Genomic DNA, 15,249 nt, shown 5'->3' with positions numbered 1-15,249 from the left:
AAACTTTCATTTCAATCATTGAAACATTCTTAGAGGACGTTATATAGTTGTTATTCACAAACCATTTTTCGTCAAAGCCATTTTCAAAGTGAGTGAAACATAACATGACTTTCGTCACTAGGTAAAGATGAACTTGGACAAAGCGAAATCTTACCAACACATATTTCGAGAAATAGATAGACGAGATAAACTCGGCTCGAAATAGTAAATGTGTATAATCAAAGTCTATATAGAAAAACAACTTTTGTCTCGAGATAAGAGATAGGGTAGATAGACTTTTGAGTGATAGATAAGTTCAAGTCTCCACATACCTTTTAGTCGATGAAGTTCCACCAGTTCCTTGAGTAGTCTTTCCTCTTGTATGATGATCGCCATGGAGTTTTTGAGCTCAACTACACTTTCTATCCTAGTCCGTTACTTAGCTATAGTAGACTAGAAATCAAGACTTATAGTTTTGATCACTAACATTGACAAACATGCTTGAGATAGCAACGCATGCGAGTTCGACCGAGCAATGCTCTAACAATCTCCGCCTTTGTCAATTTTAGTGAAAAACTATCAATGCATATGGAATACAAAAAATAAATGAATTAAATTTTGTAACTCCTATTCCACATGCTTAATCTTCAACATTACTCGAAATCTTCGTCACTTCCAAGTACTCCAATGATCCCAAAGGTTGTAAGTTCAGCATCATCGTTGTTGAAAATCCGTAGCTATAACCACGAGAAAATAAGAGTTCTCAATCATTGTTATACGGTGTCATAGTATCATTGTACAGTATCAAAGTTCAATTGTATCACAACTTGGACAACAATACTATGGTGATATGTATCACTCCCCCTTAGTCAATACTCCATCTCACATGGAAACCACTCCCCCTTACATAATGATTTGAAAATCATATGTATTTGTAGTGTGAACTACATATTAATTCTCCCCCTTTTTGTCAATAAAATTGGCAAATGTACGAAAACGGGATCCTAATGAAATTTCTGAAAGAGACATTTCATGACCAAAATAAAGCACAATCATCTTATTTAGATGCAATCATATAGCCGAGGCTAAATGCATTCATCAAGGAGTTTATAAAGATACAAGATAACCCCTATAATATTCCACATCCGCACTCCCCACAAAGATTTTGCAATTAAGCACAAGTTCAATTAAGAGCTCTCCCCCATATAATGTCATTCCCGAAAGAACAACAAGAGCGACCTTAATTTCAAAAGAAAAGAAGGATTTCTTTGGACATGACAAATCACATACAAGTATGAATTTGAATCCAAAAAACTCAATTAAATTAACCACAAGAGAACCTATGATTAATTTAATCGGAAATGCTCAACATAAGTGAACTTATGGAGATTCAAAAATACTCAATTAGATTAATCACAAGAGAACCCATAATTAATCTAATCGTAATACACAACCAAATTAACCACAAAGATTACTCAATTTAAGTGGTCAAGCTCGACATAAAGTACCTCACAGAGAAACAACTAAGCTATGAATAACTCAGTCGATTGTGCTCAACATAAGACACTTTATGGAACAATACAATATATGCACAAAAAACTGTAGACCGTAGGTCGACCAAATAATGTGGAATAATCAAGGATCCATTCTATTTTTCATCACCATTTGCACAATGACATACAATAGACATAATCCTTGTGAACAAAAGATTTTAACCTATCTTCCATCAATAATTGGTATAATAGGCTTAACTTTTGTATTTGTCAAAAGTTCATTCCTTCTTTTATCAACACATACATATCAACATATAAAGGACTTAACTTTTGACAAGGTATGGGACAATCACAGTTCACGGACGCAAACACACATATCCCATAACAAATTGCAATGTATAAAACCATAAAGATTAATACTGCAAAAATCATCTTCCAAACAATTTTAGAATTTAAACCAATAAATCTAAAAACATGAAGATGAAAACGTTGGAAATAGCTATGTGTAATCAAAATAATGGATATTCCAAACTCTAGTTATTCTTCTAAACAAAACAAGAAAAAAGAAGATTTACTAGGCATTGTAGAGCTTTCTCAGAGCATCTACAAAGAATTCCTTCTCATTATTGAAGAAACTATTGATTACGGGATCATTTAATTCCTCTAGGTCTTCAGAAATGTCAATTAACTCACTAAGTTCTCTTTTTATTTCACTCAAGGTGTTCTTGGTTAGAGACAACATTTGTTCATAGTGAGTTATCTTTTCTAAAGAGGAAACGATTTGAGATTTTAAATCATTTATCTTGTTGATGAAATCTTTCACCATGTCTCTAAAATTATTATCAAAATGACAAACAGATAAGAGACAGTTAGAGGAAGAACCTTCTTCATTCTTTGTCGACTTCTCTTTCATCACCCTTGAGAAAGTGATTCAGATACACATTAACTGCTTCAGCTGCATCTCTTTTTTTAATTCCTCTAGTCACCGGAGCCATGAGACAGTATCTTTTTGGATAAAAGGAAGAGACAAAAGAATATAAGGATTTATGAATACCAAACCCTAGGAAGACTTTTAAAGAGTCTTTCAATATTTATTCATCATCCTTTTTCTTAGGTGAATTTTTTCTTAACAAATAAAATAAATACAATACTTGAGGCACGGAAACGCAAACCCTCATTTTCTCAAGTTAAAGATGAGGATGTGAACGTCTCTGGTACTAGACAATGACGTTGTGAGCCAATTTCTCCCCTTGTTTACCAAGGTTTGTTGTATAAACAAATTTCTTACCTCTTCTGATTCTGGAAGCATTGGTTTTATGAGACCCATGTTGATTATCCAGATTCATCTTTTGCATGTTCCTTTGTAGTTTGGAAATTCTTTTGTTGTCCCTCTTGAATCTACATCACATACTTTGAACATGATTTGCATTTCCACAAAACGAACAAATCAAGGATCATTTTTCTTGTTGAAGTGCCTTCTGTTTATCACAACCGTCAACATTTATTTTTCCATGATCAATAAAAACAACGGGGTTGACAATGCCTGCAGTCTTGCTTTTAAATCCTAAACCATTTGTGTTTCCAAAGGATCTCTGACCAAATAACATCGCTGAGATTTTGTCAGAACTTCCAGATAATCTTTGCAGATCATCCTTAAGAGTATTAATCTCTTTCTCCTTTAGAGCAAAGGTTCGGGTGAGTTCATCATTAAGACAGTCTATCTCAAGATTTTTCACCTGGATTAATGATTCTCGTTTCTTCAATGAAGCTTTTAATTGAATATTTTCTTGAAGAACCTCTCTATTCAAGAATTCAAAAATCTTCGTGTCAGACTCAAATTCTGAATCAGAACTTGAGTATGTGGATGTTTCTGCTGCATGAGCTGAGGGTTCATCACATCCATCAAACGTATTCACATCGTTGACACTTAAAGATTTTTCTTTCACGGAATCATTAGCATCAAATGCTGACAAAAGATGTTTATCACATCTAATGCTTCTTTTTACAAATTCTTTGATCCTTTCTGTTATCAATGGTTTATCAAACCAATCACCATTTGAACAACATTCATCAGCCCAAGACAAGTTAGAGGTTTCACTTGTGAAGGAGACAACATTGAATGCAAAGGTTTGAACAGAATTTTGATCAAAAAATTTTTCTTTTCCAAAAGGGGTATTTTTGAGGTTATTTCCTCCATCGATTGCATGCTTCTTAGAAACGTATCTATTACCAGACATCTTTATACTTAGTGCAAGTAGACACATAGTGCTGAAGGTCTGGGGAAATGGCCTGTCTGACAGCATTTAATCCGTCAGAATTTTTTCTTTGCAGCAAGGATTTCTTCTGAACTATATCTACCAATGTCCTTAGGTACGGATACATCACCTTCTGTATTAACCGGAGGATCATATCCATTAATGATACGTACCCATGTTTGAAAATCACGAGCTTGAAGAAAAGCACGCATAACAACTTTCCACCAAAGGTAGTTTGATTCATCGAAGACTGGTGGTACGTTTTATGGAGATAGCACCTCTGTCCATAGAGTCAGATCGCTACAAACACAGACTTGTAAGGTCTTGAACGTGTTTTCCTGCTCTGATACCAATTAAAAAAGCGTGGGTCTAACAACCTCACCCCATATTTCGATTAGCAATCTGTATGGACAAAATCCATATACTTTCAAGAGAATCAAATAGACTCAATCTTAATAAAGTATATCAAAGAGTTATATCTCTCTTTCTTGATTCAATTATTTCTCAAGCAAATAGAAATCTGCGAGTCTAATTGAATACAAGAGAAATCACTTGAACGGTACCAAAGACCAGTGTTCAAGGATTAATCAATTTCAATCAACAACCAAAGGTCGGATTTCCAATTGATTGATTCAGACGCACAACCTGTGATATTTCAATTATATAGCAAAATATAATGCAGAATAGAAATAATACATACACCAAAATTTTGTTAACGAGGAAATCACAAATGCAGAAAAACCCCGGGACCTAGTCCAGATTGAACACCACATTGTATTAAGCCGCTACATACACTAGCCTACTACAAACTAACTTCGGTCTGGACTGTAGTTGAACCGCAATCAATCTCACACTGATTCAAGGTATAGTTGCGCTCCTTACGTATCTGATCCCAACAGGATACTACGCACTTGATTCCCTTAGATGATCTCACCCACAACTCAGAGTTGCTATGACCCAAAGTCGAAGACTTTAATAAACAAATCTGTATCACACAGAAAAGTCTGTAGAATAGATAAATCTGTATCCCGCAGATAAACCTACAAGTTTTGTTCTGTCTTTTGATAAATCAAGGTGAACATGAACCAATTGATAACCTGGACTTATATTCCTGAAGAACAACCTAGTATTATCAATCACCTCACAATAATCTTAATCGACGCGGCGAAAGAAGATATTGTGGAATCACAAACGATGAGACGAAGATGTTTGTGACTACTTTTCTATCTTGCCTACCGGAGATATAAATCTCACACCAATCGTTATGATTGTACTCAAAACGATAGAATCAGCAAGATCAGATCACACAACTACGAGAAAGTAGTATCGGTCTGGCTTCACAATCCCAATGAAGTCTTTAAGTCGTTAACCTGTTTTTTAAGAAGAAACCAAAGGTTAAAGGATAATCGACTCTAGATAATACAACTAGTATCACACAGGAGGTGTGGGGATTAGGTTTCCCAGTTTCTAGAGTTCTCCCTTATATAATCTTTCAAATCAGGGTTTGCGATCAATGTTAGCTTGGTAACAAAGAATTCAATATTCACCGTTAGTTGAAAACCTGATTAGATTCAAGATAGTATCTTTCAACCGTTGGATCGAAAACTTAACTTGTTACACACAAATTAAATGCAAGTTTTAGGTTTGTGTAACTGTACCCCAACTTATACATTTGTTGGTTCAACATTAGTTAACCAAATGATTATCCATATGAGCACTTACATATCAACCATATTCTTCTTCACCATAACTAGTTCAAATGACTCAAATGAACTAGTTAGAGAGTTGTTCAATTGCGAGGAAATCTTATGTAACTACACAAGACACAATCGAAGCAAAAACGATTTGATTCACTCGAATCGGTTCATGAACTTTATATCCACGGTTTGCAATTTGCATTCCTTAGTTAATATAAATGAGTTCACAAACAATCGTTTTTAGATATAACCAGCTTAAGTTCGCAGACTTAGTTCGCGGACTTAAGTTCCCGGAAGGAGTTCTCAAACTCCAGCAGATTCTCTCGGGTCGAGAACTTCCGCCAGTTCGCGGACTGAATTCACGGCTCTTGTTCCGGTTCTCTTGATCAACAAAGTTCGCAAATTTCGGTTCAAGGAAAATAGGACTTATACATATATGTGTTTCCACACAATGCTTATATCCATCTTTGGTTATATAATCAAAACTCTCATTTCAATCATTGAAACATTCTTAGAGGACGTAATATAGTTGTTATTCACAAACCATTTTTCTTCAAAGCCACTTTCAAAGTGATTGAAACATAACATGACTTTCATCACTAGGTAAAGATGAACTTGGCCAAAGCGAAAGCTTAGCAACACATATTTCGAGAAATAGATAGGCGAGATAAACTCGGCTCGAAATAGCAAATGTGTATAATCAAAGTCTATATAGCAAAACGACTTTTGTCTCAAGATAGGAGATAGAGTATATAGACTTTTAAGTGATAGATAAGTTCAAGTCTCCACATACCTTTTAGTCGATGAAGTTCCACCAGTTCCTTGAGTAGTCATTCGTCTTGTATGATGATCGCCATGAAGTTTTTGAGCTCAACTACACTTTCTATCCTAGTCCGAGACTTAGCTATAGTAGACTAGAAATCAAGACTTATAGTTTTGATCACTAACATTGACAAACATGCTTGAGATAGCAATGCATGCGAGTTCGACCGAGCAATGCTCTAACACAATCAATTTAAATCAACAACCCAAGGTCGGATATTCTAATTGATTGAACTTACTCACAACCTGTGATATTTCAATTATATAAAAAATATATAATGCAGAAAAGAAATAACACAGACACCAGAATTTTGTTAACGAGGAAACCGCAAATGCAGAAAAACCACGGGACCTAGTCCAGATTGAACACCACACTGTATTAAGCCGCTACAGACTCTGGCATACTACCAATTAACTTTGGACTGGACTGTAGTTGAAATCTAATTAATCTCACACTGATTCAAGGTACAATTACGTTCCTTACGTCTCTGATCCCAGCAGGATACTACGCACTTGATTCCCTTAGTTGATCTCACCCACAACCAAGAGTTGCTACGACCCAAAGTCGAAGACTTGATAAACAAATCTGTCCCACACAGAAAAGTCTGTAGATTGAATAAATCTGTCTCCCACAGAAATACCCAAGAGTTTTTGTTACGTCTTTTGATAAATCAAGGTGAACATGAACCAATTGATAAACCAGACTTATATTCCCGAAGGTTAGCCTAGTATTATCAATCACCTCACAATAATCTTAATCGACTAGCGAAACAAGATATTGTGGAATCACAAATGATGAGATGAAGATGTTTGTGATTGCTTTTATCTTGCCTATCGGAGAAATTAATCTCAATTCAATTATTTCAATTGAACTCAATACGATAGAATCAGGCAAGATCAGAACACGTAACTATAAAGAAAATAGTTGGGTATGGCTTCACAATCTCAATGAAGTCTTTGAAGTCGTTAACCTACAAGGTCTCAGTAGAAACCTAAGGTTAAAGGAGAATCGACTCTAGTTTATGCAACTAGTAACACACATGAGGTGTGGGGATTAGTTTTCCCAGTTGCTAGAGTTCTCCTTTATATAGTTTTCAAATCAGGGTTTGCAATCCAAGTTACCTTGGTAACAAAACATTCAATATTCTCCGTTAGATGAAAAACCTGATTCAACCAAGCTAATATCTTTCAACCGTTAGATCGAACTTAGCTTGTTACACACAAATGAGATGTACCCTCATTTAGGTTTATGTAACCATACCAAAACGTGTACACCATGTTGGTTCATAAATAGTTAACCGAGGTTAGCCATATGATAACTCTCATATCAACCTTATTAATCTTAACCATAACTAGTTCAAATGACTCAAATGAAACTAGTTAAAGAGTTGTTCAATTGCTATATTCTCACAGAATTATACAAGAACACAATTGAAGCAAAATCGGTTTGATTCACTCGAATCAATCATGAACATTATAGCCACGGTTTGCAAAGATTGCATTCCTTGTTATATAAATTTTTATGTTCATGTTCATAACCGATTTTAGAACTTTAACCTTCAAGTATGCAAACAGGCACGCATACTTGAAATACCCGAACTAAGATTGAGTTTCGCCAATATGCAAACGAGTACGCGAACTTTCAATCCCAACAAAAATTCTCGGACATGAACCTGTACACCAGTATGCAAATGGGTACGCATACTTAGGTTCCTAGATTTCTCAAACCAACAGGTACTCAAACGGGTGCGCATACTATGGTTCCCGGACATAGATTACATATGTGCAAGAGTGCACAACATGACATATTCAATAATGGTTAAGTGTTCTAAACCCTTATTTCAATCATTGGAACTTTCTTAGAGGATGGAAATAGTCGTTTTCACATACTATTAGCATCAAAGCGATTTTCAAGTTATTGAAATAATCATAACGAAACATTCCAAGGCGACACCAAATGATTGTATCACACTAACCATGTAATATGTTACTCATTAATTTTCTCATGATATAAGATGAACTTGGTCGAAGGGAAAGCTTGCCAACACATATCTCGAGAAATATGTAAGCGAGATAGACTCAGCTCGAAATCTCAAATGTGTATATATAAACTATATCGTAATACGACTTATGTCTTAATAAAGGACATAGATTAGAAATAGACTTTCCAAGTGATAGATGAGTTTAAGTCCTAACATACCTTTTGTCGATGAAGTTCCACAAGCTCCCCTTAGTAGTTATTCGTCTTCAACTGATGAATGATGTGAAGTCTATGCTCAACCACACAATCTATGTCCTAGTCCGAGACATCTATAAATAGGCTAGAAATCAAGACTTATAGTTTTGATCAGTAACACTGACAAATATGCTTGAGATAGCAACGCATGCGAGTTCGACCGAGCAGTGCTCTAACATAATGGTCATTCGTATATGGGGCGATGGCAATGTGCAAGTGCCGAGGTGACTTACACTCGAATGGTTGTTTCGAACTCGGGGTGATGGCAATGTGCAAGTGCCGATGCGAATTACACTCGACGGACTATTCGAACTCGGGGCGACGGCAGTGTGCAAGTGCCGAGATAGTATAACGGTTCTGGTGGTTAGAGGCCAGTGACCAAAGGTTATTAGGACATGATTCCTTGATAGCTGGGCAACCTAACTACCTATGAAAGGTTGCACCCATCGTAAGTGACCAGATTCACTTTATCCGGGATAGTCGATTGATGGCTAACCCAGGATGACTAGGACATAGAATTTAGGCGAGACCTAATACACACCCATTGGGTCGAAGCACCAATGCCGAGATACCTCTATCGGGACATGGTATTGGGCCCGATGACTCTCCCCGTCGAGTGTGTTCGACAGATATGGAATTGATACTAACATATGGATAACATTATGAAATGCAGGAAATCAAAGTGCTAAAGGTTATGAACGACCATGTATCAAATAAGCGGAGTAAAACATTGTCAAAAGTAACAAAACCCAGCAAGGAGAAAACGATTGGTGACGCAGCACCCCATAAAAAGAAGTCATCTCAAAATTAAAGGTGTTTCAATGAAACAGAAATTACAACCCGAGAAGAAGGGCGAAATAGTGGCACAACACTACAAAAGACATAAACTATTCGTTGGGTTGAATCGATCCCGAGACCGACTTCTTAGCAGCAAATTTGGCCTTCCTCATCTCGATAAATTCTTTTACACCTTCCTTGATATTCACAGAGAGCTCAGTCTCATACTTCTCTTGCGCCTCGTTCAGTTGGCAGGTTAACAGTAGTAGCAGTAGCGGCATCAACAATTTTTGTATTCAATAGGGTCTCATTCTGCTTCAACTGAGTGACCTGCTCCTCCAAAGTCTTGACCTTTCCTTGCTCGGATGCATCAACAACATGGGCGACACGGTTATAACCCTAGCAAATAATGCAATAAAGCGAGGAGAAACATCGAAACCACACGAAACTTGCACAAAGACCTGACAGTGCGGGCAAAGCTAATTTTAAAGTTTCTTCTGACTTAGAAAGGTTGATTTCAAGCTCGGACATCCTTAATATCAACTTGTTATACTGCTCTTCACTGATTTCATTATAGGGACAATATTTCTTATGTTCACCCCATGAAGCTTTCTGATGATTGTGAGCTGTTTGAAGACCTGACAACTGGAGCTGAGTCCATTCCAGGTCTCGAGTTACCTGATCAAACCCGAGAAGTCTTTCCTCTAACTTTTGGACAGACTCTTCGGCTTCGTGTTTCAACCGAGAAAGAAGTTCACGATCTGAGGGAAGGTCCCTATTCTGAAGTCTCGACGAATTACATTGGCCTTCTAAACTATCAACCAACAGACCTCTATCGGCAGCAACCCTTTGAAGCCGAGCTAGATCGGAATGAAGATTGTCTATTTCCTCCGGCACATACTCAAACCTTTGATAACGAGTTAGTTCGGCTCGGAGATCTTCAATCTCGGCATATTGGCGGTCAATTTTGTCATCCTTATTGTATATCTTCTGTTGAACTGTGGCAACATGACCCTCCTCGACCTTCAGTCTCCTAGACATATGACGGAATTCAGGGACAGAGTCCTTGTCTAAGCTAGATATTTCGGCTAAGAGATAACACTGGACTCAGGATATTGGCTCTATAACATCAATCAACCAACAATAAAAAGAATTCAACAAAGTACCTTTAGCATCGATCAACTGTTTCTCGAGCTCTCGAGTAAGTTCTTGCTCACCCTGCAACAGAGCTCGAAAACGAGTCATCTCCTCCTGACGAATAGCGGCCTCGAGCAGCTTTTGATTCTCGGTCTATAAATGCAATGGGTCAGGGATAGTTATTGAAAAATTAACGGGCCAACCGCGACAATGTTGTGTACCAACATGTTAAGAGAATCCCTCATCACAGGACCATATAGGGGCACGACTTGCAATATCTCAACAATGGAAAGAGAGATGAAACTTGAAGAGGCAAGGGCGCCGTGTGAATCACAAGCAGCACCAGAGAATGTAAAACTGACCCTCCAACCACACCTGGGTTTGAAAGAGAAGGAAGGTCCTTTTGAATAGTCTCAATCGGATCAGTGGGAAGAGAGCTTTAACCGTCCCCACTACCGAAGAGACCTTGGCACGGCTATACTCCTCCTTCTCCCCATTGCTTGACCCCTCAACCTCAGTATCAGAACTAAAAATATCATCGATATCACTATCATCATCCGAGATCACCAAAGTAATATCTGACTTTGGAAGAACATATTTCTTACCCGAAGATACCTTAGCGGTTGGGGTCTGGGGCACATTTTTTCCGACACCTCCGGTCGGGCCATCCTTGTCACTATTACCACCTTTGTCAGCCTTATCATCTACAATGGTAGACGAAACATCAGAAGACTCTTGTGAAACCTTTTCATAAATTTAGATAAGGGGAGTCGATCGTCAGGATCCTCACCACCCTTCCCCGAAGAACTTTCAATACCCTCTTCACCGGTCTTTGACTTCTACAAGCGCAACATCATCAGACCCTTTAAAGGCAACATATAGGGCCAAGTACATGTACTGAGAATAGAGAAATATATTTGGTACCTTCACTGGCTCTTCCTCAGACCTAGTTTCAGAGCCTCTTTTCCGAGTATTCTGAGTCTTAGGCTGCAAAAACAAAGATTTTTGAAAAACTGATGTTACCCGAGGACAAAGACCCGAAGTAAGTAGACCAAATATATCCGTACCTGGTCGGTGTTAACTACCCAGAACTGGTAGGGCTCAGTAGGAAAATCGGGAGGAGGAAGCTTGCCACTTAAGATGGGACCAGGGACAACAAGAGGGACTCGATCCCAAACAAAGTCGCTGATGTGACGAGCATGTTTGTTGGTATTATTTCCACCCTTAGGATCTTCATCCAACATCAAATTTTCAAAGCCACTGGTCGGAACCTTATTACGATGAGGACTAGTAGAAAATCCGGCAAGATCACTAAGAGAGGAAGTCCCACTTCGGTAGTTACCCAAAAAACTAGCTGAGGTATACTTGCTTTCACAGGAAGGATCATATGCAGACCAGGGAGTAACGGAACACTCACCCCTTCCTCGCCTCTCCCATTCAACCATAAGACGGAATGTATTACCATTCCATTGGGCCAAAGATCGAGAGGGTTGGAGTTGTGACAGAACCTCATAAGCAAAATATCGGTTCGGATGGTAAAGAGGAAGGTGTAACCCTAGTTCGAGTTGGCCCTTGGTAATGATTGTCGCCTCAGTAGAATGAGCGAACTTTTCAACTTTATCCTTCTTCAGTTGACCTTTTTGACCCGATACTAATTCAAGATCATATTCATGAAGATCATACTCATCCTTCAACTAGTTCAGGAACTGAGCATCAGTAAGATTGGTATATTTGTAGGTTTTCTTCTCAAACCTACGCGAAGATACAGAGGAATCATTAAACAAAATCATATCGAGTGTGTGATGATCATGAAGAGAAGGACCATCAATAGTAAATAAGGAATCAACAGGAAAAGAATCATCATCAGAAAACACATAAATTACGCACCTTTTTTTTCTGTCATTGATTGGGAAGACGAAGTCATGGAAGAAAGCTACTCGAGAAAATAAAGATAACAATGATGGTGAACACAATGAGAAGCAGAGACAACGGTCGTGAAAAGATTTCAAGATAAGAACAAAGGCTTGAGAAAAGGTGAAAGCGGCTGAGAATGAGGAAGATAGGGGGACAAAATAAAGAGGTTGCAGAGAATGTTAGAGCAGAGAGAATGAAAGTAATGAATTAAAAATCTCAGGGATTTTGGATCTGCATTTATATCCCAGGAGATGGTGACGGGCTGAGGAGGTGAAAGGTAATAAAGATGGAATCGTGGGAGACAGAGTAGCGGAATAAGCGACATGGCAGTGGTTGTGGGAAGCGAAGCAGTTTTCTTCCCATCGTGTCAAACACACGAGTGGAAAGAAGGGGCATAAATGTAGTAGAAAATAGTTCGAAAGGATAGGTGGAAGGATCTGGAGCCATGACACACCAAAGACAATACAAGATGAAACACCGAATCACCTTCTATACACTAAGCACAGTAAAAGAAAAATCTACCAAACGAACGTAAGGAAAGCACGTGTAAAGCATGGGGTTGGATATGACGGGTGACGTACATTGGGAGTCAAAGCAATAACTACACTGACAAGGCACGGGCGATGAGCAGAAGAGTCAAATCATGGTGGGCCCAGGAACAGAGGATAAGATACTCAGATCGGGTATAACAAAGACATCGGATCAAGGAAGATCAGGTATAAACAAACCAAGCGAGACATATCAGGAGATCCACCTCGGAAGACTCTCGGGCTAATCATCAAACACCGGGAGAAGACTCGGGTGCACCACCGACATGATCATCAAGATAGATGGGATGTGACTAAAAATGAATCCTTGTTGTATGAACACTTCAGCCTATAAATATAGACCCTTGTAGTGAGAGAAAGACAAGTGATCTGTAAGTGAGTGAGAAGAGAAATATAATATCGTTGAGAGCTTTCTTCCTTGTAAGTTTGAGAAAAGTAATAAAATCATCCTTTCACCCCTGTGGATGTAGGTAATCATGCCGAACCACGTATATCTTGTGTTCTTATGAGTCTCTTACTTGCTTACATTACTATCTTTCCATATTGATTGTTGGATGTAGTTATATGATTTTCTACTCCTACAATGGTAAATACATGACCGTTTTTTATTTTTGAAAAAATAGTCGTTGGCGGATGAACTTTGGCCATCCACGCGGTTTTACTGGAACTACCAACAAATTTGATGCAACGCTCGTTCGTTGTTGTTTGGCACAATACTTTACCACAATGGAAATTTTACTTTGCCCATCCACCTAGCTGATTAAAAAATTTCAGTTAGGAATTTCCATAAGAAATAGGAATTGCCGTCATGAGTAGGTGCAACACTAGGGGTGTGCAACAAACTGACGGACGCAGATCAAAGGTCACCCGCGTCCAATCCGTCAAAATTACGGATTTGAAAAATCCAACCGTGTCCGGCCCAATCACCAGTGAATTTGATACCCACGGATCAACGGGTGATACAGACCAAATGCAGACTAACTGTGAATTTAGGTACTAAAATTATTTTCCTTTCTCGGATTATTCATTGAGACATTTTGTTTCCATTAATCAAAATAAATAAACACACAGTAAGAATAAAAGAGAAATCAAGAAACCCATTTCAATGGGGATTTAATAATCACATTTCATTAACAATAATCATCATGGAATTACAGGTCCATTGCTAGTGCAAGTGAGTAAAGATTTCTGAATACCACCTTGACAAAAGAAAAAACTTGTTGGACATCTAAACAAACAATTATTAACTAAATTAACAATTGCAATACCAGGTTTAGGAGCCATTAAAGGACCTAAAAATGGACCAAACAAGTAATTCCCACCAAGTAATAATCTTACAAATGGTGAACTACCTTCATCTGGAACAACTGTTTTAATTCCATATTATGAAGGTATCATCCTGTAAACTTATTATTCTCAGCTGATAATGCGAATAGTTTCGGCATCAATGCCATGATAGATGGTAATAATCCTTCAAGCTCATTGTTGCTCAAATCAAGTGCTATTATTCGGTATCTAAATTTCCCTTACTATCCTACGGTGTGGGTGAATCCGCAAATTTCAAAATCCAACCGCAACCAAACCGCTAAAAGTGCGGATTTAGAAAATCCAACCGTGTCCGGCCTACAGATCTTACGGATTGGGTTTCATCCACAATTTTACGGACGAATAGAGTGAAATCCGCTATTTGAACTTTTTGCTCACCCACATCCAGCAACACCCATCTTCTTTACCATATAAGTCGTACACACTATTTACTGCGAGGACCAAACAAATAAGCAGATTTCGAGTAAATTAGAGTAAAGAGACTCTTTGCTCTACAATCTATATACTCTTCCTCTTTCCTTTTTCCTTCTTGACAAGAATTATTGAGCCCCAATTTTTCCTTCATTTCCCACCCACAATTCCAATTTACCCCATAACCAATCTTGAAAAAACCCCAATTCCCCCAAATGTATCGCATTAGTCGTTTATTGTTACAATCTAGAAGACTTATACACACAGGATCTCATAATCCACCAAGTGAAGCATTAACAATATCAGAAATGAGGAAAACGAAGAATATGAATCACCGTAATAAAAAGAACGAGTTTTTAGTTGATGTACCGGAATCAATACAATGGCTTATTTAGATACACTTAAGATGCCCGTGGTTCTTACTGCTGTTGCTGTTGCTCTGTTCGCTAAAGTTCTCATGATGGTATGTAATGCCCTTTCTGTGAAGAATTTATTAAGTTTTTGCTGTTTTGAATTTTGTTGCCAATTCTTTGTAGAAGAGCATCAGTCATGTATGCCCCTATGCTCAAAATTTAACAAAAATTTATGAAGTTGTAGCCTTTTTGACCTGTTGAAGTTGAAATTATGGCCAATGTATGGTAGAGCATCATTAGT

Source organism: Papaver somniferum, chromosome 3 (assembly GCF_003573695.1).
Source record: "Papaver somniferum cultivar HN1 chromosome 3, ASM357369v1, whole genome shotgun sequence".
In the NCBI taxonomy this organism is placed as follows: domain Eukaryota; kingdom Viridiplantae; phylum Streptophyta; class Magnoliopsida; order Ranunculales; family Papaveraceae; genus Papaver; species Papaver somniferum.
This window is presented reverse-complemented; position numbering follows the sequence as displayed.